The sequence below is a fragment of the Diadema antillarum genome, unplaced genomic scaffold (assembly GCF_040938485.1).
Source record: "Diadema antillarum isolate AM-2024a unplaced genomic scaffold, OU_Dant_1.0 seq00001212_RagTag, whole genome shotgun sequence".
NCBI lineage: Eukaryota > Metazoa > Echinodermata > Echinoidea > Diadematoida > Diadematidae > Diadema > Diadema antillarum.
In genome coordinates, this window is record NW_027272004.1 from 1,189,380 (window position 1) to 1,214,460 (window position 25,081).

The following is a 25,081-nucleotide window of genomic DNA, read 5'->3' on the forward strand; positions in this document are numbered from 1 at the left end:
GCACGAGATCTTTCTCAGTATATGAGCGAACGGTATATATATTTTCAAAGTCATGTTTAGCGTAATTACATTCAAATATTGGTACTTTTTTACTATAAGCAAGTACTTTGGTGTTTGTTTTGTCGAGGAAAATAACAAGTTTACATCTCACTCAGATATTTATACAACATTAAGGAACCTAAACATAGGGTCAATATTGTAACGTAGGTTTCACTTAAGGTAACGTAGGTTTCAATTTTACATCTGCATGTACACTGTCGTACTTTTCACCAAAGCTTTTTCCTAAAAGAGACTAATATCCATAAATAAACAGATGAAAAGCATATTTCAATTTTAGGCTTGCACTAACCATTCTTTTTGGCAATAATCATTGTTAATGAGGCCCTGAATACATTGGTAACGTAGGTTTCAATCACTCTAAATCAATCCAATATGTACGTTAATGATATATATGAATGATGAAAATAATGGTTTTCATTTTAATTATCATATCATTTACTTCAAAGTTATAGTGATTGTAGCCTACCAAATTCATTATGTGACACTTCATTCCTTGTAATTACAGGTAACGTAGGTTACGTAATTACGTAAGAATATCTTATTTCTGATTTGCAGTATGGATTTTCTTATTTCTCTGTTAAGGGAATCTTATCATTACACTGTTAGAAAAAAATCAACAAGGTTGTTTAAAATTTTAAACAACCACAAGTTAACCGGTGAATCGCTCAACTGTTGTTTAAAAATTAAACAACACGTAGTTGTTTAAACTTTTAACCCTTTGTTGTTTAAAAATTCTAAACAACTGTTGTTTAAAAGAAATTTAAACAACTGGGTTGTTTAAAAAAGTTGTTTAAAAATTTAAACAACTGTTGTTTAAAAGTCATTTTATACAACTGGGTTGTTTAAAAAAAGTTGTTTAAAAGTCTAAACAACTGTTGTTTAAATGTAATTTTATACAACTGAGTTGTTTAAAAAAAGTTGTTTAAAACTCTAAACAACTGTTGTTTAAAAGTCATTTTATACAACCGGGTTGTTTAAAAGTAATTTTATACAACTGGGTTGTTTAAAGCAAATATTAAATATTCATGTTTAGAATTTATACAGTTCTTAATCCCATATTACTGTACAACTCACATGTATATAAGCACAATAACACAAATGTTTATTTTTTGGCCAATTATATATTTCAGCACATTTTCACTGTCTATATCACTGACATCGTATCATTAGAAAACCTTCAATCGGTCAATATGTCCATCGATGTGCAAACTTATTACAAATAACAAATTGAGCCAATCAAGAATTGTCTCATCCATTTTCAGAATATATACAGAGTAACAATTCTTCTTATACAGTTAACCTTTGATAAGTCGAAGTTCTCGAGAACCGAGGAAAATGTGTTGACTTGCGCGGATTTAGTAAAAATATGCAGTTTGACTGCAGAGGAAAAATCACGAGCTTTTGTTATGCTTGAGTTAAGTGATTTCCCAGCTGAATTGACCTCGACTCATCTAAAGCTTAGTGTATTGTCAAATGTACATTTTGATTCCACTTACATACAAATGGGGCGCTTAACGCCTAAAAAATCACATTTCACAATATTTCAACTAAACTGCAATGGCAAATTGAATTTGAATCATGCAATAATTAAATAATTAATTATTATGCATAACATGGATATGTTCAGCTTGAGATTATCTATACCTGTGCCACATTGAATATTTTGTTGCTTCATTTCTCATATTGTGTGGGTGCATGGGGACCATCAGTTGCCCTCAGATGGGTCCAAAAGGGCTAACTGAATGAACAGTACACAGAGAATGTAATTTTTCAGAATGCTTTTACAGTCCAATGCACACCTTACAGACACATTATCCAGTTTTATAGTGATCATACCCTGACAAGACAAGATAAATCTTGAATGAGTCTTATTTCCTGGAATAATTATCTGATTTTCTTAGAACCACTGACTTTGTTCTTGAAGTGTTTGTCACTATTACATGCGCTTGGAAATCTCATAAGCGAAGCATAAGGGAATGGCCCTCTAAGGATTTGCTTTTCTGTCCCAATACTGTACTTTGTTGTCCCACTAAGAAAATATTACTGAAGGTATTGCACTACACAGCTTCTCTATTAACTAGATCATTTTTAACAATGTTCAATTTGATGTAACAACATTTTGAATCATTTCAGTTGCAATGCTTTTGGGGAACATCTGCAATAGTAAGTCAGGGGTTATTAGATTATATTTCCTTGACAGTACAATGATGACTGTAAATATACTGCAGATGGAGAAACCATTCAGATTAAGAAATAAGTTTTATCTCTTGTGAAAATTCTACTCCATACCTATATTCAGCCTATCTGAACAGACCAAATAACATACACAGTACATTGTAATTATAATGAAATTTACTCCTGTTTACTGGTGTAATTTGAGAAGTCATACCTGCTATCAACACATACAGTTTTTTTTCTTCATAACTGGGATGTGCCAAGTACAGCACATCTGTCCAGCAAAGATCATCTCTGTCACTCCTGTGATAGAGATGGCAGTAATGAAGATTACTCTATATACAATGAAATAAATTCAAAATGGAAATATACATTCTATGAAACAGTTCATCTTGAATTTTATGAAGGCCACATGCAGTACAGAGTGTCACCTCCATTATGCTCAACAGATATGAGGTTTTAATTTCACAATTGCTATATTTCTGAAAATTGACTGTCATGCTTCAGTGTAAACCTGTGAAGATCTTGCCCAATATTTCATTAAGTCACTACTATGCAAAATACCCTTTTTAATTCATTTCTAGCCCATCTTTATCACAAGTTTTCAAGGGCCAACATTACCCACTAATAGAACAATCTTCTCATGACCTTTGATCTTTACATGTGACATGTATCCATTACTTATTGAGTTATAAACAAATAAAACATAGATACCAAACCTTTGCTTTGACGAATGACCTAAAAATCAACTTTGTCAATTAAACTTCTGATGACCATGAAAATCTCATTCTACGCATCTAATCTTTCTGATTTGAAGAGTTCAGGTATGTCCTGATCTCTCTCACAGAATTGGACATCACTTTACCAGGCATTTTGTACACAACTGTCTCCAAGAACTGCCAGGCAACAAAACACTGAGCCTGGTAATCTACATCTAGGACATAATGCACTTTGAATGCACAGTCCACAGCCTTTGTCAAAGTTGGAAACAAGAATCCCTGTCTCTCTACAATAGGGGGTTTTCGCAAGCACAACGCGGCCGGGAGTTAAGCGTGTCGTGTGCGAAATTTGCTTCTGCACATGATCAAATCTGAGGAACGTCCCGTCCGGGGGAAAACGAGTACGGTACTTGGCCAAAATAGCGTTCGGTCTCGATGCTGGGCAGGAGTGAGCCAGCCAGTCAGCCATCCAATCAGCGATCTTGTCCCCACGCCTCCGTCCTGTACAGGAAAGCGAAACTGCATAGATATGGGGACGGGAGTCAGAGTACGGGGACTGTCACAAGTGATCGCTTCCTCGTATTCTCGGTCTTCGCGTCGTGTAGCGAAAACTTCCTAATGACAAAGGTTTGCAGTGGCTTCTTCCAGGATCCTCCCATCAGCAAGATGAAGGACTGTGGTCTCTGCTTCCTGTCAATTTGTCCAATGTAGAAAGCCAGGTCTGTGCCCTCCTGTAAAATGAAATGGAAGTGGAAATGAAACATGCATATACATCTCGATAAAATCTTGAAATAATCTACGCAGAAGTGTTGGGTTGAGGCATTGGTATAATGAAGTCCATCAGAACAGATATATTTCCCACACCTCTCCAATGTTCAAGGTAGAGTTCATAATAAAGTGCCTGGCCAAATTCTGCAACATTTCATTTGCAAACATATACCCTAAATTGGGTATTCTATGTAGTATATAAGATCCATGTATTACATTTTCTATTCTTGCAAGGGCTAACCATGACCTGGCTGAATGAATTTTCAACTGTGTGGCCTATGGGAACTTCTGAAAGGCAATTAATTTTATTGCTGGCAAGCCCAGGCAAAAAGTATTATCAAACAAAAACTACTTCTGAATTGCATTTCATTATTTTGGGTAAGTTACTCTTTCCAATACTAGTAGTATAACAATTTTGTCCACTTACATTGTAGGAACATTAAGGAGTATGCGAGGTCTTTTTTCTTTTTGGTAGGGGGGGGGGGGGGAGACACCCTGTATCACATTGGATGTATATGAGTGGTATGTGATATATTTCCAGCATCTTGCTGAATATAATGATACCATAGGTCAAGTGCAATATTTATCAATGAATGGAATATTCCTTACTGGCGACATATGGGACCAATTTTGCATTTCATGCGAATTTTTTCCCCTTTCTATCAAAATGAAAAGGACATAATGATATTGGACAAGTGTGTGATTGAGCAGTCAGGCACAAAATAAAGTAAATATGTATGTTGACTATGTAATATAAGATTTTTTTTTTTCATTAAAAAAAATTTATTGTGATTCACAGCATACATTAGCAACATAGTAAATTTGCATAAATATGTAGAATCCATGGACTAAACTAACAAATGAAACAGCATAAACTGGAAATTTCTGTAACTATGGACCACAGCTTGATGATTTCTATATTTTGTATTGCAATGTCAAAGTCCATCTCATCATTTTAATAAGAGGGCAACACATCACTTGTTTTAGAAGATTAGCCTCCGAACAGTTAGGTACTTACAGGTTGAAAGTCGTAGAATAACTCCAACGACTCCTGAAAGGAGCACTTGCCCCACACCCTCGCAGTCCAGCCTCGGCAAACTAGCAGCAGCATGCTGAATGCAAGCGTCTCTTTTTCCTCTGTGGAGCAAAATGTATGACACAGGGGGAGTATTTTGAATGATAAGTACAAATATACCCTTTAAAAATATTTACACAATCAAGGCTGATAAAAAGAAATGCTGACAAGTATCAGCTCATATTCAGATGCTAGCTTATGTACTTATATTGTACTTGATTGCAACCAGGATTACTAACTGTGTGTATGTGTGTGTGTGGGGGGGGGGGGGCTGTTTTAAAGTTGTTTGGAGGGTATTGTAGAAAATACTACACATTTTGAATGAGGGACTGATTCTGGCAACGGCATTTAATACCAAGACGGGCAAGTAATTGTGGATAAGTAGAGCCAAACTTGTAAGGCCAAGCATTAGAATTATAATGCTGTAATAATCATCATGCTATTCTACAAAGCAGCAATCAGAGTTACCATGAACTTGGATGAAAGAAAGTTGAATGGTGTTGACAGCCAGTGCCTTAATAAGAATAATCTTGCACTACTGTTAAGTGCTTAACAAAGACTATTGCAATATGAATGACATTTGGGCTTTTGCAGGAGGTTCATGTCATATTCTGGCATTGCATAAAGCAAGATCAGTTAATATGCATATATCTTAATTAGATTAGCAAGAGCAAGGGATGTTCAAGGTCCAGTGATTTGTATTCCAAGTAGTAGGAAAAAGAATGCAAAAACTTTAATACACATGTAGTTCATAAAAGACTTCTCTGTTAATGTTATCCTATAATGACAAAAGCTTGATTATCATGTGAGTTGATCAGGCAGTGGAGAAGAAAAGGGGAATGGTAGATGAAGGAGGCAAGGACAAACCGTCCAGAAGTTTCAGTGTACATGAACTGTGTGGCCGTGGGGTGCTATAATGTGAGAGAGGGGAAGGTGACAGCCTCTCCCAAATAATTGTCCAAGCTGTAGTTACAGTCATTAAAGCTGCACTACCGCATGTGATACAAGGAGCGAAAGAAGCTTGTATGAGCACAATTAATGATGTTCTGAATCCACATGTCATCTCTTGAGGATTCAGTTCCAGCAGGACGAGGTCCAACATGAGCTAAGGAGGGACAATCTCTGCCTGACTGGCCTGCCAAAGGGGGCTGAGGAGACAGAGGAAGAGCTTACTGAGGGCGAGTCAAATGTTGCCAAGGAAGTTGGCTTAGACATTTGGAAAGAGGACATCTCATCTTCATGATCTTGTCATCATCTTGGGGAAAAGGCAAGAAGGAAAGAGCAGGCAGATCAAAGTCCACTTTATTGCAAACAAAAGGAACAAACTGTATTCTGGGCATTCTAGTCTGAAAGGAAAAGAGAACATGAAAAGTGTGTACATCAATGAAGATCTAAAGGCATGCAATGTGTCACTCGATCAGTGCATGATAAATGCCAAGGAAGCTCATGATGTCGAATCGGCAACAAAACCAAATACGGGAACATGACATGCAAGTTGAATGATGGACAAAGCAGAGTCATCAAGAGCCCGGATGATCTCTTTGATATTGGCTTTGAAATTACAGATCCATTTCAGTTTTTGCAGGTTTTTGCGAAAGTCTTAGAAATTAATTAACATGCATTGAATGAATTTCACGGTCTAACAATTTTTTTTTTTTTATAGTCATGTACATACTGTATTTTGTTAATGTTGTTAATAAATTCACCTCAACTCAAATGCAAAAAAGGAAAGGGTGGTACTGGGGCTGTAGATTAGAATCTCTACACAGAGCAATACTATTTAAAATGTACCTTGGGAAAGGCCATCGGTGTCACCCGTGTGACGAATAAGCAGCGTTTGCTACGATGGACATCTTGATTCCCCATACTAGAGTACTTTGTCAGCATACATGGCCATGCTGCAAACATCCTGTCTTCAGCCATGATCTCCTGGCTGAAGTCTTGCTTGATCTGTACAAATTAGGGAACAAGATTGCATTATGGTTGTAATCATATTAAGGGTGGCAAGAAAGAAAGAATGCTATAAACCAAATGGAAAAAAATATAATACTCAAGTTAATAACAAAAACATAAATGATGGAGTGAATTATGCATGATCATTAGCTTCTGCAAAAATGTTCATTATAAACATTTTTCTCACAAGTTTGTGTGAATTTGCACAATGTGCTTCGTTTGGCATGGAAATCTTGACAGACTGAGAAGAAAGCTCCTAATCTTTGCATAGAAACTTATGCGAAAGTGACAAAAGTGCCAAAAATTGGTTCCAAACCACCTACCTACACGAAACAAGTAGAACTCTACTAAGGTGGTATATTATTACTACAGGCATTAAGTTTACGTGTGGTGCATAGACTATATTGTGCGTTAAAAACACCACAATCTGTTTTCTGTCTTTATCTTCATTTTCTATAGGGGTTCTAACTTCTAGGCCTTTTTTTCTACTGGAAGCTTACGTAGACCTTAATTCATCGAGCATCATTGATGGCAATGATGCTCAGTGTTGCTCCAGCAAAAGTAGCAGAACTTAACTTGCACTTTAGTATTGGATTTTAGGGGGTTCGTTATGTTTACAGTAGATTTTAATAGTACAGTTGGACATAGCTACTACTCATCGACCGCCTAATGTTTATTTGCCTGATAAGAATATTTAACACTGAAATTCATGCAAAAAACTTGACCTACATGAGTGAGAAAATCCAGAGCTATATAGGCTATCAAATGCCTTTGTTCCCTTTTCGATTGGAAGTTTCAGTGCAAAAATATTGCCATCGAACTTGCATGGCCTCGTTTCAGCTCCCCGCGGTAACGCTCCTTATTGAGATCGACCGCTGTTTTTGCATTGACAATGCACGCAAACCGAGTTGTATTGAACACCGTGTTGTACGAAGCTTTTTAGAAACTTCCATAGACATTACATTACGATTCGGTGAAAATATTCATTCGAAGTTTTGTCCTTGATTAAAACTATTAACTTTGTTAATGAACGGTGAATTTTCGCGTTTTCCCACACCATCCTCATCAACAGTCAAAGCGAATCCATTTGTATGTGCTTTGCGTGCAGTGAAGTGCGCACTATGCATTCAGTGCGCCAATTAATACACGGTCAGTTTATTAAAAGAGGATGGTCCTATAGGGCTATCATCAGCCGACCATCTGGCATAAGTTCTAACTATGAGGTAGGAAATGATCGAGACAGGTCATTGTGTAATTGAACTTAGATAGCACTAGCAGTCTAAAATATAGGCCCTAGCCCTTGACTAGGCCCTACTAGGCAGCATTACCTAGCTATCCATAGGCCCTAACCGTCACGTTAGACCCTATGCCTAACTAACTTGTTAGATTTCTACATCATCGAACTCGGACACTGCGCCTATAAATTGTGCATGATGTGATACGGTGCCTGTTACAACTTAGAATAGTCTGTAGGACCTACAACGAATATAGACTGGGCTACTGTACTGTGTCAACAATGGGAATATTCCTTACGCTGATTTAGATGATTAGTTTTTGTAAAAGAAATTCGTATTTTATGTGAAGTTTTGAAAATGTATGTAAGGATTGAATTATGCAAGTGTTTATATATACAAGCACGAGTTGGTTGAAAAACATAACGTACGTACCGGTACAGACGACCTAACTTAACGTTATTAACGTTAACAGTTTGTTAGATCTATACGTTACATGCATGAAGGCGAGGCGTAGCGCAGCTAGCCCGGCCAAGAACCCAAAGCGTGAGCCGTGACTAGCTTCATACATCATGCAAATTACAGATGGGCATGAAGCGATGTAACTATCAGTTAAATAAATAAATACCTTGAAAGTTCTTCTATAGCTAGACCCCATTTGCTGAGAATGTTCGTGACTCCATATAACGTTAGCTGCATTGCAGTCATCGTCACCGCCGTCCATCATGATGAATAGCCGCGCTATCACTGTATTCTTGTATAGCTAGCTAGCTAGCTAGCTATACGTGCATAAACGTGTGATGTACGTGTGTGTGTGAGGCGCGGTCGCCGCCCGGCGGCGATCGATTGCGACGAAGGATACATGCAGGCCCGCTGATTGGTTCATGACTATCACATGACTTTTGCCCATCAATTTTTAAACAACGTTGTTTAATTGTTTGGACAATCATTCCGAATTGTTTTTAAACAACCGCTGTTTAAGGCAATCAAGCTCCAATTTTCTATATTTAAACAACATTGTTTAGAATTTTAAACAACAATATTTTAAACAACGAAATTTTACACAGCGTTCTAACAGTGTACTCCTTGGGTTCCAAGAGGTCAAAATGGGAAAATCAAGAGCAAAGATTCAGGCCGATTACTGAAGAAGGATACAGGAAAAGATTGGAGAAGAAGCCTTCCTTCCTCTCTTAAAGAAGTGAGTGAAAATATTTACTCTTCATGGAGTGAATATAAAAAAGAGTGAATTTAGAGTAAAATTTGAATGAATTTTGAGTGAAAAGAGTTCATTTTCACTCATTTTGGGGTGAGCTCAGGGATCACTCGAAAATTTAGGAGTGGTCCCTGAGGTCACTCTGAAGAGTGAAAATGAACGTTTTCACTCTAGATTCACTCTTTTTTTTATTCACCCCATTAAGAGTGAATACTTTCACTCGATTTTTTTAGAGAGTAAATCCGAGAAACAACGTGTAAAAAGTATTACGTTCCTGTAGAAAATCTTAAGAATTGGGAAAAACAAGAGCGCAGAAAAAAATGAAAGAGTTAAAAAACACGGAGCCTTCGGCAAGAAAATAAAAGAAGACTTAAACCGATCTCAGCAAAGGGTGAATGAAGGTGATAATGTCGACTTGATTGACAAGGATTGATAAGGAAATTGCTAATGATGTATTCTTATGTATGCTTTACAATGAAAGGTACTGGATAAAAGTGTTGGCTTGTATATGAAATTGAAAGGATGAAATGTATGTAAATTTTCTTGTTTATACACCGAAAATCATCCATAAAAAATTCTACCCAATCTAACTCTTCCGAGATATTAATGAAAATTTGAAGTTTAATTAAGAAAATGGAAGAAAGCGTCATACTAACGCTCTTATACCAACTTTTATATCATTTCACTATAATACAACTCTCCACTTTTGCATTATTCTCTCCTACACTGGCTCTTACCCAGAATACCTTTTATTGAAAGTTGCCTTTTGCAGAAAAAGACCAGATTGTGAGTTTACAGTTGTCTTTTACAATGATGTAATATACATTGAAGACATTTTATATCTATGTAATGGAAATAGAAGAATTGCAATTTGTTCTTCTGAAATTTCTATGCCTTTTCCATTGCCTCCCCCCCCCCCCAAAAAAAAGGGGGGGGGGGGTATCCAAATTATGAAAGGTGCGCCTTTTTGTGTTTATCATTTTTGTCTTTATAGACTAGTGCATGTGTCATATGTCAGTTATACTCTCAATCTAAAACCGTGAGAAAGCTGTCTATTTACGTAACCACTCTTAAATTGTTTATAATTCTGTATGTTGTGACCATTACCCAATCTAGCATTATTGTTGCTTAAAACTTACAGATTTCTTGGCACATTATTGAATAATGTGCCAAGAAATCTGTACGTTTTAAGCAACAATAATGCATGGTTTGTTCATTAATGAAACTCGTGATAATCATGCATTATTAATCATAAAGCAGTGCTTGTGTTTGCATTTTAAACTTCATAGGCTCGCTGTGATTTATTTCACATTTTTCACTCTTATGCCTGATATACCTTATTGGTGTCTTTAATATGCTAAACAGTTAAGTACTGACCAGCTTGTGCTCTCACACTGTGCAATGTTGTTTAGCGATATATCGTTCCTTTTTAATGCACTTTCCAATGCATCTCCACTTTCGAGTGATTAATATTTCAATCTGGAAACATTTGAAACATACGTTACAATTGTTTATAATACACACTGATACATTTTAGGGGTTCTTGACAATGTCTTTTGTGACTCTTATATAAATGCATTCCTTCGGTTTTAAACAGGGCACTTCAACATGTAATTTTTCAGTGAAACTCATAATATTTAGACAAAATAAACTCTTGAAATTTGAATATTTTATTCCAATTTTTCATTTTAGGCCAAATGTATATACTATAAGGACGATAACATCAGACGACAATTAAATAAATCTGCTTCCAGAAGTCCTGAAGGTCTTGCAACGCTTGTACTCTTGATATTTATTAGAACTCTTTAAATTTATCTTCTTTTTTAGTGTTTAATATATTTATGTAACATACGTGACTCATATACGTAACAAACGTTACCAAGGTTTAAACAGTCACATTTTCATTTGTTATATGGTGACTGGGATTGTTTGAAAATATGTGTAGGACAAATCCATCTAAAATCATTTTGCAGTTTTCTGAAAGTTCTATGTGTACGAATAAAAAAGATATAGGAAACAATATAACTTTACATAGTTAACAACCTCCATCATATCTATCAATATCTTAATTCACGGTTACAGTAACTCATCAAATGAATGAAAAATATAGCAGGCACATTGAAATAAGAATGGTCATATCTTCGAAACTATCCACCAATAGAAGGATAGTTGCATTGTCCATCCCTAAACAGTATGAATATGGTCAAAGAAAAATAAGCGCAGTAACGTAAGTTACAGTGGTGAAATTTTCATGTTCAGCTTCAAATTTCGGAACGTAAAAAAGTTTGCAACATTTGTTGCTCATTTTTGTTTAAGTTGAAATTCAATGTATCCTCTAGCAATTTTTCGTTGTCGGAATGTTTTTGAGAAAACTTTATTTTTTCAAAATTTCAAAACCTGAATTGTACATTTTTAATGGTTTTGGGCCATCATTGCCTTGGGACTCATTCTTCAATGTATGGTTAAAGATGTTGAAAAATACAAGTCAGACTGATCAAGTTTAGCACTTCCCTTGCCGTTCTACCGCTGGATAAACAAGTATCTGATAACAAAGTTGCGCAGTGCAATTTTCACTCTAAGCTACGAGGGTGGGAAAAGGCTGATCTTGCCCTCAAATTCTCACCATACTTGGACCTGATCGAGGCATTATCGACAAAGCAGGTGGTGCATATCCACGAATCCTGCTTAGATCCATCTGTGAACGTTTTCTTGGAGCCGCAGTCTTGACAGTAAAAACACTCGGAGATTGTGATTCTCTTCGCCCACTGACTGCAAATACTTTCCAAAGTGCTTGTTATGAAGTTCCTCACCTGTATAACGCAAAAGGAGAGTTGTCCCGCTCTTAATTACATAAGAATAAAAACAAAAATGACTTTAACAACTCGAATCAATGTCAAAACAAAAAGGAAATTGTGAGAATCATTCATGTTAAGGATATGAAGCATATGCAATACATTGCTAATGCTTTTAATTCTAAAGGACCCTCCGGCTTTTGCTTTTTCAGGTCTCCCCCCCCCCCCTTTATATAGACTAAATTTGTGACGTCCGTGTAACGTATTTGCCATATTTACAGAATCAATGTTAAATGTTACATATTTACAGGTTTTCATATGGGATCATTATATTATCCGATAAGAGATACTTTCGTAATGGTTTTCGAAAAGCGTTACCGGCATATATATGTATAGCAACAGTACAGAAATGTAATAAAAAGATTGGTCTGCTCGGCATCTTGATGATAATAAGTACAAGAAGTAGTAGAAGAAGAACGCCGTAAAGAAATAAATCATAGATCTTGAAGATCTTAAAAACGGAGCATAGCTCTCAAATACTGAAAGGCAAGGTCACACTCTTCATCAGTGCCCATGGTGTTTCAGAAACGGGTTTGATTAAGAACTTTTGTCACACCATGGGCACTGATGAAGTGTGACCTTGCCTTTCAGTAATTGAGAGCTATGCTCCGTTTTTAAGATCTTCAAGATCTATGGTTTATTTTTTTACGGCGTTCTTCTACTAATTTTTTTACTCTTATATATATATATATATATATATATATATATATACAGTGTGTTCCTAAAAAAAGGTAACACAAGTTCAAAGGTCAGGCATTTGAAAAATGAAAAGTTTGAAATCATTATGGTTAGTTGGGATAAGAGAGCAACTCTCTGGCTTTCATTTGACACCAAGCGTGTAAAAGTACTACCATCGGTCACTGAATTAGATGCTTCTGGAGGTAATAGGTACAATATCCATTTTTTCCAAGTTGTTAAAAATCAGAACACGGAATAACGCTTTAAGAAATAATCGAATCGTAGTTTCTTTTCTGTTTGAAATCTTAAAAATGTGTGATATTGTTCATTGAGAAGAATGGATGGAAGGATGCGTCACTGGAGATAGCAGTTAGACATTGGTTATGTCACATTACATTCACTCACTATTAAAAAGCTAGCAGAGGGGAAAGCAGAAGGAAGGCATTTCATTGAAACTTGCTATGAAAAAAATAATGCAAAAAAAAAAATAGGTTTTGTACCCGACAAACCAAAAACTTGGAAAAAGTAGGTTTTGTACCCTTCTCCTTCGATGGACCCTACCTCAGTGACCCGTGACAATGTTGACGCAAATGAGGTGTCAAATGAAAGCCGATGAGTTACTTCGTACTTTAATAAACAAATCATAAGAATAAAGCAAGTATTCGTTATATGGCTGGCCTTTAAACTCGTGTTACCTTTTTTTAGGAACACACTGTATGTATATATATATATATATATATATATATATATATAATATATATATATTTATATTTATATATACATTATGATATACCATGATAAGTTTTCGTCTATAATTAAACCCTAGAAACAAATTAGAATGTACCTGTTCTGTCATAATCTGTGCGTATCATAATATTCCCATTCATTTCCACATGTGTACTTTTAAAAAGCTATGTACTATGTTTTGAACGTGTAGGATGTTAATTTCTTAGCATTTCACCATTTCAGAACGTCTAATACTGGGTACATGTTCAACCTCCTTTAATCAATATTTTTAGTTCAAGATGAAAACGAATGAAATAAACTCGAATACTCCGCAAGTAATCGAGAATTGAAATGATCTGTAGATTGTGACAAAGTATTGGTATTAATCAAGGGCAGAGTGGGTCTCAATATTGATCTTTGAGGAACATCACATATCATCGGTAGTTGTGCAGACTTTGCATTTCCATTGTGCAGACTTTGCATTTCCATAACATAACTGAGCACCCATTCTAATGGGTGTAATTTATAGAGCAAAATGTCATGATTTATCGTATAGAAAGCTTTGCAGTCTAAAAATAAGCTTACATTTGTTTGGCGAATTCATCACAAAGATTAATCAACGAAAGTTTTGCACTGTGCCCTCGTCAAAAACCATAGTGGTGTTTATGTAATATTATATTTTCCATCAAAAACAAAATAATAATCAGGCGACTGTTTATAAGCTTTCCATGTCTTACTGATTATCGGAAGAAGCAAAATAGGATGAAAATCTGAAGGCGCAATTTAAAAGCATCAGGAAATACACCAGATTTAGAAAGTAAAGGTACATTTATGATATATATGTATGCTAACAGGCTTAGCTATGTAGGGAGCAGCATAAGCGACAGCTCTTATTTGAATGTCATCATAATCGCATCCATTATTTGCATTCAACGAGAGAATAAGAGGATGCATTTTAATAACTTTCTCAAGTAACAAGAAAACAATATCAATCAACTTCTCCTTTCAAGAATGTATCAGGACTATTCCAACCAGTAACTTTCTCAGTAACCGGAAGTTTCTCTACAAACGATTAATCTGTTTCTGTGAATGATAAAAGTGGTACATTTTTTCATCCTTACATCTTACTTGTCGGCGCCGTTTAATAGCTTCATGACACGTGTATAAACAGATTTTATCACAGTTTGTCTTGTACATTTTATTCTGACAAAAAAGTGAAAACAAAGTTTGAATTGAATAATTATTGAAATTGTTCATCGGCAAGGAAAATGTATTCTTAAGAAAATAACACCATATTATTTTTACAGGATGAAAGAGATACAGAACTCAGTATTTGAAGTGTAAACACATGAAAGGCTTCCTAAAATCCCGCTCATAAAATTGTTATGGATGAATCCTAATCACATGACTGGTTAAGAGCAATTACGCGAGCAGGCTTAATAGTTGAGTACCTAAGGGGGGGGGGGGGGGGGGGGGGGGTCACCGTGCACCCCCCCCCCCCCCCCGACTCCTCGAAACTTACATTTTCAGGATCCTCATGACATACCAAAATATAATCAAGATGTTAACAGGAACGAAAAGTGGCTGTTCTAGGTGAAATTAATGTATTCTATTGTTTTTCATAATTTCTTATGTATTTCTTTGTTTTTCAACTTTTTCAACTTTTGTTTTTTCTTTGTTTTTAAATCGGAAATTGTCACTGACCACTTTTCTACCATAATTAGCACAAAACTAATCAATGAAAGTGATTAATTGTAAAAATAATCAGGTTTTCATGACCTTCATGACAGAGCACCTGTTTTCTATAGGAAATGTACACAAAATCACAAACTTGCCCGTTTGGGGGGGACATTCCGTTACAATAATGGGCGTGACTTTGCAAAAGTATACGCGGATGTTGCAAATTTGGTCTCAAAAGTTGTGCGAGACTTGAGACTAGCGCGAAACTTCGAGGGGGGGGGGGGGTGGATCACCCCCCCCCCCCGTCCTTAAAGGGTTAATGTTGCATGAAAAAAAAATCAATTTTCACATAATCTCATTTTTAAGGAGGTGGTATGCTTTACTAAGTATTTATCCATATCTTTCTTTTTGATAAACCGAAAGTCACTTAACTTCCTGGGTGCGTTCGACATAAATGTATTTCTTCTGTTTCCACGACAACAGGGTGTACTATATATATATATATATATATATATATATATATATATTATTTGTGTGTGTGTGCGTGTGTGTGTGTATGTAATGTGCTTACATGTAGGGCCTACATAGTAGGGTACCTGAGGGGTGGGGGTCACCGTGCACCCCCCCCCCCCCGACTCCTCGAAACTTACTTGACTTTGTTTTGTTCAAGTCTCACACAACTTTTGAGACCAAATTTGCAACATCCGCGTAAACTTTTGCAAAGTCACGCCCATTATTGTAACGGAATGTCCCCCCAAAACGGGCACAATTTTGTGATTTTGTGTACATTTCCTACGGAAAACAGGTGTTCTGTCATGAAGGTCATGAAAACCTGATTATTTTTACAATTAATCACTTTCATTGATTAGTTTTGTGCTAATTATGGTAGAAAAGTGGTCAGTGACAATTTCCAATAGAAAAACAAAGAAAAAACAAAAGTTGAAAAAGTTGAAAAACAAAGAAATATATAAGAAATTATGAAAACCAATAGAATACATTAAATTTCACCTAGAACAGCCACTTTTCGTTCCTGTTAACATCTTGATTATGTTTTGGTATGTCATGAGGATCCTGAAAATGTAAGTTTCGAGGAGTCCTGGGGGGTGCACGGTGACCCCCCCCCCCCCCCCCTTAGGTACCCAACTATAATCTTACATAACATGCCCAGTGTACATGTATATTGACCGCGTACTAATGACCTGTACTAACAAAATCTAAGAGATACGTGCATGATTGTGGCTTGCCGTAATCAAGCTTCATCACATGACATCAAAATTCCATGCCTAGGATGCTAAGTGCGCACTCAGTCAGTTACAGGCGCTCACTCAATAGCCTATTTTCTGCAAAAAATTTCGTGTTGAGTACCTGTTTGTTTGGGGCATTTGTTCGCACACCTTGGGTTTTTATTTCAAAAGCAAGTTCTTCATGTAACTCATGGCCGGCGGAACAGGGGGTGGGGGCTCGGGCTCCCTCACTTTTTGGTCACCATACAAAGGAATACATAAGGTTGTTTTTTGTTTGTTTGTTTTTTACCGGAAGTACGTAAGTTGCACTAAGAAATAAATACAGATTATGAAGTGTGAGCGCTGTAAGGTTATGTTTTTAAGGACCTTTTTTTTCATGTCAGCTTAAGAAACCCGGAGAGATGACCTGAGGAACTTTTTTGTGTGTGTGTGCTTGTTAGCGGAACCCGGAAGTCCCCCCCCCCCCACACACACACACACTTTTGAAAACGGTCCGGTGGAGCAAAGAAATAAAAAAAAATTAATTAATTAATGAAAAAAAGGTCTTCAGCGGAAAAAAAACATACTTCAAGATTCTCTCTCTCTCTCTCTCTCTCTATATATATATATATATATATATATATATATAGATATAGTGCCACTTACATACTTCCGGGTAATATTTCACAATATTGTAAATACAATAATGTGTTCGCTGCATCTCCACTATAAACGCACTCACCTGTGCATTATTCTATTTTGCAGGCACAAACCCTTGTTGGTCGTAGAGGAGTCTGCGCCAAGACTGAATTCTATCACGTAATACTTCGTACAAGCTTCAGAGGGTTGCATATTCCTCGTGCTTTAGGCAGGAGCTTCACACAGGTGGAAGATTCAAAGTCTATTGTCATGATAATGAGTTTGAGTCTTCGAGTGTATATAAAGGAGGTGGATATTCCACGCCTCTCATCTTTTTCTTGTGTGAACGGCAAGGAGGTTACGTGTTCGTCTTATCACACGCAGTTTCTCAACTATGGATATGTCGGAAGTCGGGGGACAGTCGACGGGCCCAGTCCCGTCCACAGCTGCTGTGCCGTCGATGGCGGATTTCGAACTGTTAAAAACGCAATTAGCAGCTGTAATGGACAACCAGCCATTTGACGCTCAACATCCCGCCGGGCAGCATGCGAAGCATGTGCCCCAAAATGCCGGCGGGCATCCTCGGCGTAGCCGGGATGATTTCAATTTCAATTTCAATTTATTTTCGTATTTCTCGATGGAAAAAACATGGTATATAACAAAATAAAATACAGAATGTCCAGCTTGGATATATACATGAAGAAATAGGAATACAAAAGTAATACATAACGGTCGATGTGTCATTTTCAATCAAAGTAAAGGATGCGAAGAGAAATACGATGGAACCTACTAAAAAGCAAAGCTTGTTGAGTGTAGGTCCCAACAAAAGCCTAGTAAGGGGAACAGGATGAGGAGCACGGGTACAATTAAGACCAAAAGTAATGATAAACAAAAGAGAATGACTATTACTCGGGGCTCAGAAGATTCTTCTCACATGCATTTATGTGTGTGATAAAATGAGAACAAGTAACCACATGCTGCACACTATAGCAGTTGCTCTCATAGCAATTTAGACATGGGAGTGACAATGACGTGAATACTTAAGTACTATTAGGGTTTAAACATTCCGGCTTCCATAAACACGGGGAAAGATTAAAAAAATGGAGAACATGAATCAATTGCAATTCCTATATGTGATATACCAGCCAGCTGCAATTGATTGATTGATTGATTTTATTTCCGCAAAATAAAAAAAAAAATATGTACATCACTTCTTATTGAATAATACAAAGAAATTATCACAAAAGTACATGAAACTGCGGCTGGATAGCCCTACTCAGCTCCGCCCTCATGGTGGAGCTGTTCTACCGAGGGGTCCAGAAGAAAACACACTCGGTATATCTGAAATTAACATGCAAACTTGTATCAACAAAAACTACACTAAACAGAATTAAAATAACATCCTCTACTATCCTACAGTTATACAAACACTATTACCATGATGGCAATAAGCCAAATCAAGGAATTTAACAAATGTGTACATCTACGCTTCAATGAAATAAAAGAAAAAGAAAAAAAAATACATCTACAAATATACTCAAATTAAAAATTTGATACTATTATATAAACACGATCCTCTATAACTAAAAGACTTACGGCAGTATTGAGTTTTGGGTTTTGGAAGAACAAGAGTACCCACAGAACGAAGATTATATGGCGTATCGGAAAATCTAAACATCTCTTTTAAATACAATGGAGAAATATTATTTATGGCCTTAAATGTCATGGAATACAAATGATCTTTGCGCCGGCATTCTAATGTTTGAAGGTTCATCAGTGTATGAATTTCTTGATTTGAGACATACTTATAAGGGTTCACTCGAAGAATTATTCTCAGTGCCCTATTTTGTAATTTTTGTAATCTATCTGTGTGTTTTACCGCCGATGATCCATAAATAATATCGGCATAATCAAATAATGGGAGAATGAAAATTATATATATCGATTTCAAAGTTGAAGTATTTACATAACTGCGTAAACGGCCCAGAAATTTCACCATTTTAACGGTATTCTTACACATTGTATCTATATGCATATCCCATTTCAGCTGTTGATCAATCATAACACCGAGGTATTTCACAACATCCTTCTGTTCTATTCTATTTCCAGAAATAAATAATTTTAATTTATTACATTTACTTAAATTATAACGAGAACCCAGTAACATACATACTGTTTTTTTCACAATTTACACTAATCTTATTTAAACACATCCATTCATATATGTTCTGCAGGTCAGAATTCAATACACACTCTATTTCATTTACACTTTTCCCCGAACAATATAACACTGTGTCATCTGCATACAAATTTACTTTACATCGTTCAATATAGTCAACCAAATCATTGACATAAATGATAAACAGCAGTGGCCCGAGAATTGAACCCTGAGGCACACCGTGATCAACTTGTTGTAATCGTGATTTTGTCGAGTTTATCTGAGTGCAAATATGTCGTCTCTTCAAATAACTTTCGAACCATTTTAGACTTTCCTTCGACACCCCTATTTTACAAAGCTTCTGTATAAGCAAATCTGTGTCCACAGTGTCGAACGCTTTACGTAGGTCAATAAAGACTGCACCGACATAGCAACCGTCATCTATGGCCCGATACCAGTCATCCGTGACCTTTAACAATGATGTGACAGTTGAGTGTCTTGACCGAAATCCAGATTGTTCCTGGTTCAATATGCTATTATGTTTTAAGTAGAGAGACAGCTGTGACTGGACGATCTTTTCCAGAACCTTTGAGAGAGGTGAAAGCATTGAAATCGGCCTATAATTGTTAGGCAGGGATTTGTCTCCAGATTTAAAAACTGGTATTATTTTTGCACATTTCCACCGATGAGGAACGATGCCCTCTAACAGTGACCGATTAATAAGGTAAGTAAGTGAATGCACTATGCCAGATGCAGATAATTGTACAATTTTAACTGAGAAACCATCTAGACCAGTTGACTTTTTCGCTTTGAGTCCTTTGATGACTTTAAGTACCTCTTCCTCATTTACTACATGCAGAGTCAAACTTGATTGTGTTGAAACTTCATTTACAATACATCGTTGTACATGAGGAATTTGTGATGCCAGATTTACACCAATGTTTGCAAAATAATCATTAAAATCATTAACTCGTGCAATATCATCATCGACTGAATCAGGCGACTTATGTCTACTGCCTGATGAGGTTAATTCCCTCAACACATCCCATGGTTGATTTGGCCTAGATTTTTCTGTCAGCCTCTTCTTATAGTGATTCTTTTTCGATTTCCTAATCAGAGAAGTAACTTTGTTTCTTATCATCTTGTATTCTTCCCATAATTCATCATAATTAGCTTCTAAAATATGTTTATGATTTTCATCATTTCCATCCAAAATACGCATATGTACCTTTTTAGCTTTTCCTTTTAACTTATCTCGTTTTCTCATTAATACAATAATCTCCTTAGTCATCCAGGGTGAGTATTTATTCCTGACACGTGTCTTTCTCACTGGCATGTGTTTATTCACTACCTCAAGGAAAAGCTCTTCCCACACTTTAACAGCATCATCAAGGTTTGAAGTATCTTCTACAATACTCCAGTTTTGGTTTCTTAAATCATCGAAATACAATTCAGTATCTATATTTGTCATTTTCCTGTATATTATCGTACGCGGGTTACATTTAGTAGTTTTGCATCTCCATAACAAATAAGACATCGAGTGGTCGCTCAGACCATTATGAATGACACCATACGTACTAACCATCTCTGGATTGTTTGTAAGGATATGATCTATCAAACTCATAGAGTTACGCGTGATTCGTGTAGGTTCCGTAACATTGATTTCATGTAAGGCAAAAATATCATGAATTTGTTTTAACATTCTAGTTTGTATTGACGGTGGCGTTTTTAATAGATCACAGTTTAAATCGCCCATGATAACAATATCAGTATTAAAAGAATCAACAAAAGTCAGGAATTGTTCATACAAATCAAATGTATCATTTCCAATGTTTGGCGGTCTATACCATGTAACAAATGTAATTGCCTTTTCATAATCAAACCTTATGTGGATTGGTATTACTTCAAGGTTTGTTATGTATGGATGATTTAACAATTCATATTTCATATCGTCTCGTATATACACTGCAACGCCACCTCCATTTCTATTTCGGTCTTTGCGAATAAGATTATAGCCTTCAACTTTGAGCTCATTATCCGAGACAGAATCATCTAACCATGTTTCATTTAGAGCTAAGACTTGCACATCATTTTCGAGTAATATACACCTTATCTCACATAAATTTCGTAGTAAGCTACGGATATTCAACTGTAAAATCTTGACACCTTTGCCCTTCAGTTCTGCAAAATGTAATGAATTTTTTACTGGAGAATGAATTATTCCATTTTCATCATTATCAGATAGTTCATCATTATCAGATAGTTCATCATTGATACTCTGTTCTTCTACTGAAGTGTTCAACGGAAGGTAGGTAAATTGACACTTTGAACATTTCCAGTTCCAGAACTCAACATTTGGATTATCATAATCTTTAACAATTTGGAATATCATAATCTTTAACAATGATGCATAAAAGAAAGGAAAAAAAGAAAGGAGGGGAAACTATGCGACATGACCAAGGTCTTACTAGAAGTGGAAGGAAAAACACCGATGGGAAGGAATTTGAGAGAGCATGCAACTAAAATGTATATGCATGAGTCTGTTCACATGGCAACAACCGAGTAGTATAACAGAGCAGCTATCAGCATAATAAAAAGGAATTTTAGTGCACTTGTGTGTTGTAGCTATTCAATACATGCTGTCTGAGTTTACGCTTAAAGGATGATAATGACAAGCAGCTTTTAACCTCTGTTGGGAGATCATTCCAATATTTAGGACCTGTATACATAATTGTGTTTTTAGCGAAAACTGTTCGAGTTCGTGGAAGGTGATAAGCGTCACTCTGGCGAGTTGGATAGTGGTGGACAGAATTGTTTCTTATGAACATCTGTAAAAAGACACCAGGAAGATCTTTTGAGGAAAGTTTATACATAAAAATACCTAAATTATAACCAAACAAATCTATCAGTTTTAAAATCTTATTTTTCTGAAATAAGGCGTTAGTGTGAGATAAATACCCAGCATGGTTAATAATTCTGATCGCTCGCTTTTGAAGAAGAAAAAGTGAATCCAGTAAGTATTTAGATGCCTTACCCCACGCAAGAATTCCATAATTAAGATATGGGGAAATCATGGTTGAATATACAATCTGCAAGATATGGTTGGGCAAAAAATGTTTCAGTTTGTTTAGGATTCCTGTATTTCGTGACAAAATTTTGCATAAAAAATTAAAGTGAGTTTTCCAGGAAAGGTCACTATCGATGTAAAGTCCTAAAAACTTTGTACTATCTACTCGGGTTAGGTTAATATCATTAATCTTAACATCAGGAATAACTTGCAAGGAATTGCTAAATAACATATAATGTGTTTTATCAACATTTAATGATAACTTGTTAGCGTAAATCCAGGACTGAACAGATTTCAATTCATTATTCATTATACTTACGAGGGTATTGGGATTGCGGTGAGATAGAAATAAATTTGTATCATCAGCGAAACAAATAAAAGAAAGAATCTGTGACGAATTTTGGAGATCGTTGATGTACAGGATGAATAAAAGTGGGCCAAGAAGAGAACCCTGGGGGACACCGCAAGAAGTTGACGTCATACCTGACTCATAGCCATTTATATAAACAAATTGTTTTCTGTTTGTGAGATAGTCTTTAAACCACTCTAAAGCCCTCCCACGGATACCGTAATGGCTTAACTTATAATGCAAAATTTGATGGTCAATGGTATCAAAAGCCTTCGAAAAATCGAGAAAAACACCGATGGTGTGGGAAGCATCATCTAAAGCATGAGCTACTTTATCAATGAAGGCTAATAATGCGTGAGTTGTGCTATGCTGTTTTCTGAATCCAAATTGGAAATTAGAAAGAATATTGCAATTAACAAGAAATCTAAGAGTTCGTTTATAAACAAGCCTTTCAAGAATTTTTGAGACTGAGGTTAAGAGAGATATCGGGCGATAATTGCTCACATGATGAAGATGACTTGTTAAGCATCTTTGCGGAGGAGTCTGTTGTATCAGGCGTGTCGTCCCCCAGCCGTCAGGTCAGCTATGACCCAGAAGTGGACCTTGAGATTTTCTCCGCTGCACAAGTGAACAAAAACACTGGCTTTGACTCTGACGACGAATTATATGGTCATGGCCCCGAGGTGCTTGGAAAGCCCGTTTTCGACGCACTTTCTACCCGGCTAACTAAAGCCGTGACCATGCCGCCAAAGACTGAGTGTCTTGAAAAACTGAATTAGCAATATCTGACGCCTGCAAACGCCCCGGCGCTGTGCGCCCCCCGTGTCGATGAACAGCTATGGGCGTCCATTCCTACCAAAGCTAGAGCGGCCGACTCTCGAGCGCAAAAACTTCAAAAAGCCGTAGTGCGGAGAATGATCCCTTACGCCCATATCCTGGCAGAACTTCATGATGCCGCCGACGACAAGAGGGCAGTTGATGTGAGCCGCGTCAAACGATTGGCGCTGGATGGGATAACGCTGGCGGGACATGCCACGTATGAAATCTCGATGAAGCGCCGAGAAGATTTTAAAGCCATCTTTCAACCCAAAGTATCGGGGAATTTGCAGCCGAACCGTGCCAGTGGGTCAGACACTTTTCGGTGGTGACCTTTCGGCGACATTGAAATCAGTGGTAGATACCTATTTGGTGGGGCAGAAGATCGCCCCGTCAGTAGGAAGATACCGCCGCCGTTTCGGCAACCTCACGAGTGGCAGACGTCCGGCGTTTCGCCCGTATGACAACTACCGCGATACGCGGTCAGGCAACCGTCACGGACCTCCACAGAGACCGTTCCGGCCTGCCACGATCTCTCGTCCTCCCCCTCCGAGATTTCGGGAGATTGCTGGCCAGCAGCGAAATGCCCGTGACGACTCTTCAAAAAACTAGTAAGTTCAAAACATCAACAATTCCAGGCAGGAAGACTCAGGTTCTTCAGACACGCTTGGTCGGCTATAACATCCAATCAGTGGATAATTGATGCCATTACTGGCTACAAAATCAATTTTGATTCTACTCCCAAACAATCACGAAACTCCCTTTCTTTTCCTTTCTCCCACGAGGAAAAAGCTGCCATCGAAAAAGAAGTCAATTTGCTTTGCCAGAAAGGTGCAATTAGCGAAATTGCTAAGGGAGATGTTGCCTTCTTATCCACTATATTCACAGTTCCTAAAAAATCAGGAGATCTCCGACCAATTATCAATCTGAAGAACCTGAATGCCTTTGTAAAACAAGAACATTTTAAAATGGAAACGTTCAGAGATGTTAAGGAACTGTTATCGCCATTCGATTATTTAACGACAATTGATTTGAAAGACGCTTATTTCACAATTCCAATGGCTGATGAGCATCGAAAGTTTCTATGTTTTTCGTAGAATGGAAAATTCTACTGTTTTTAATTGTTTACCTTTCGGCCTATGCTCGGCCCCACGTGTTTTTACTAAAGTCATGAACCGGTCATGTCGTCCCTTCGATGTAAGGGAATTCGTGCAGTTATTTATTTGGATGACATTCTCATTTTTGCACGTTCCCAAGAAGAGAGCGCACAAAATACTACATGTGCCGTCGAATTGTTGACAAACTTAGGGTTCCTAATCAACTTCGAGAAGTCAAGTACTACACCTAAGACGGCTTTGATTTATTAGGGTCTTCAGCTAAATTCGGTTGAAATGACAGTTAGTCTACCTCTCGAAAAAGTGGTGAAATTAAAGAGTTGCGGTCGAATTCTGTTATGGTCAAACCGAGTTACTATCAGGGAGCTGGCAAAGTTTATTGGTTTGATTATTTCCACTTTTGATGCGATCCCTACGGGGCGGCTGCATTTTCGCACATTAGAATGGTTCAAGACAAAGGAGCTTAAGAAATCAAACGGAAATTTCAACACTCCTGTCCAGCTGGGGAAAAAGGAGCTCCGGGAGATAGTCTGGTGGGTTTCTCAGCCTATTATTAGTCCATGGGCCAGGCCAGATATTGGTA

At 37.0% G+C, this 25,081-nt stretch overlaps 1 protein-coding gene and 1 pseudogene across 1 annotated transcript in view; one reads left to right on the plus strand and one right to left on the minus strand.

Moving 5' to 3' along the window:
- LOC139744795 (uncharacterized) overlaps nt 1-25,081 on the minus strand; it is a 329,121-nt gene that overhangs the window by 191,915 nt on the left and 112,125 nt on the right. The window lies entirely within an intron of this gene.
- LOC139744782 (uncharacterized) lies at nt 17,388-23,995 on the plus strand (annotated as a pseudogene).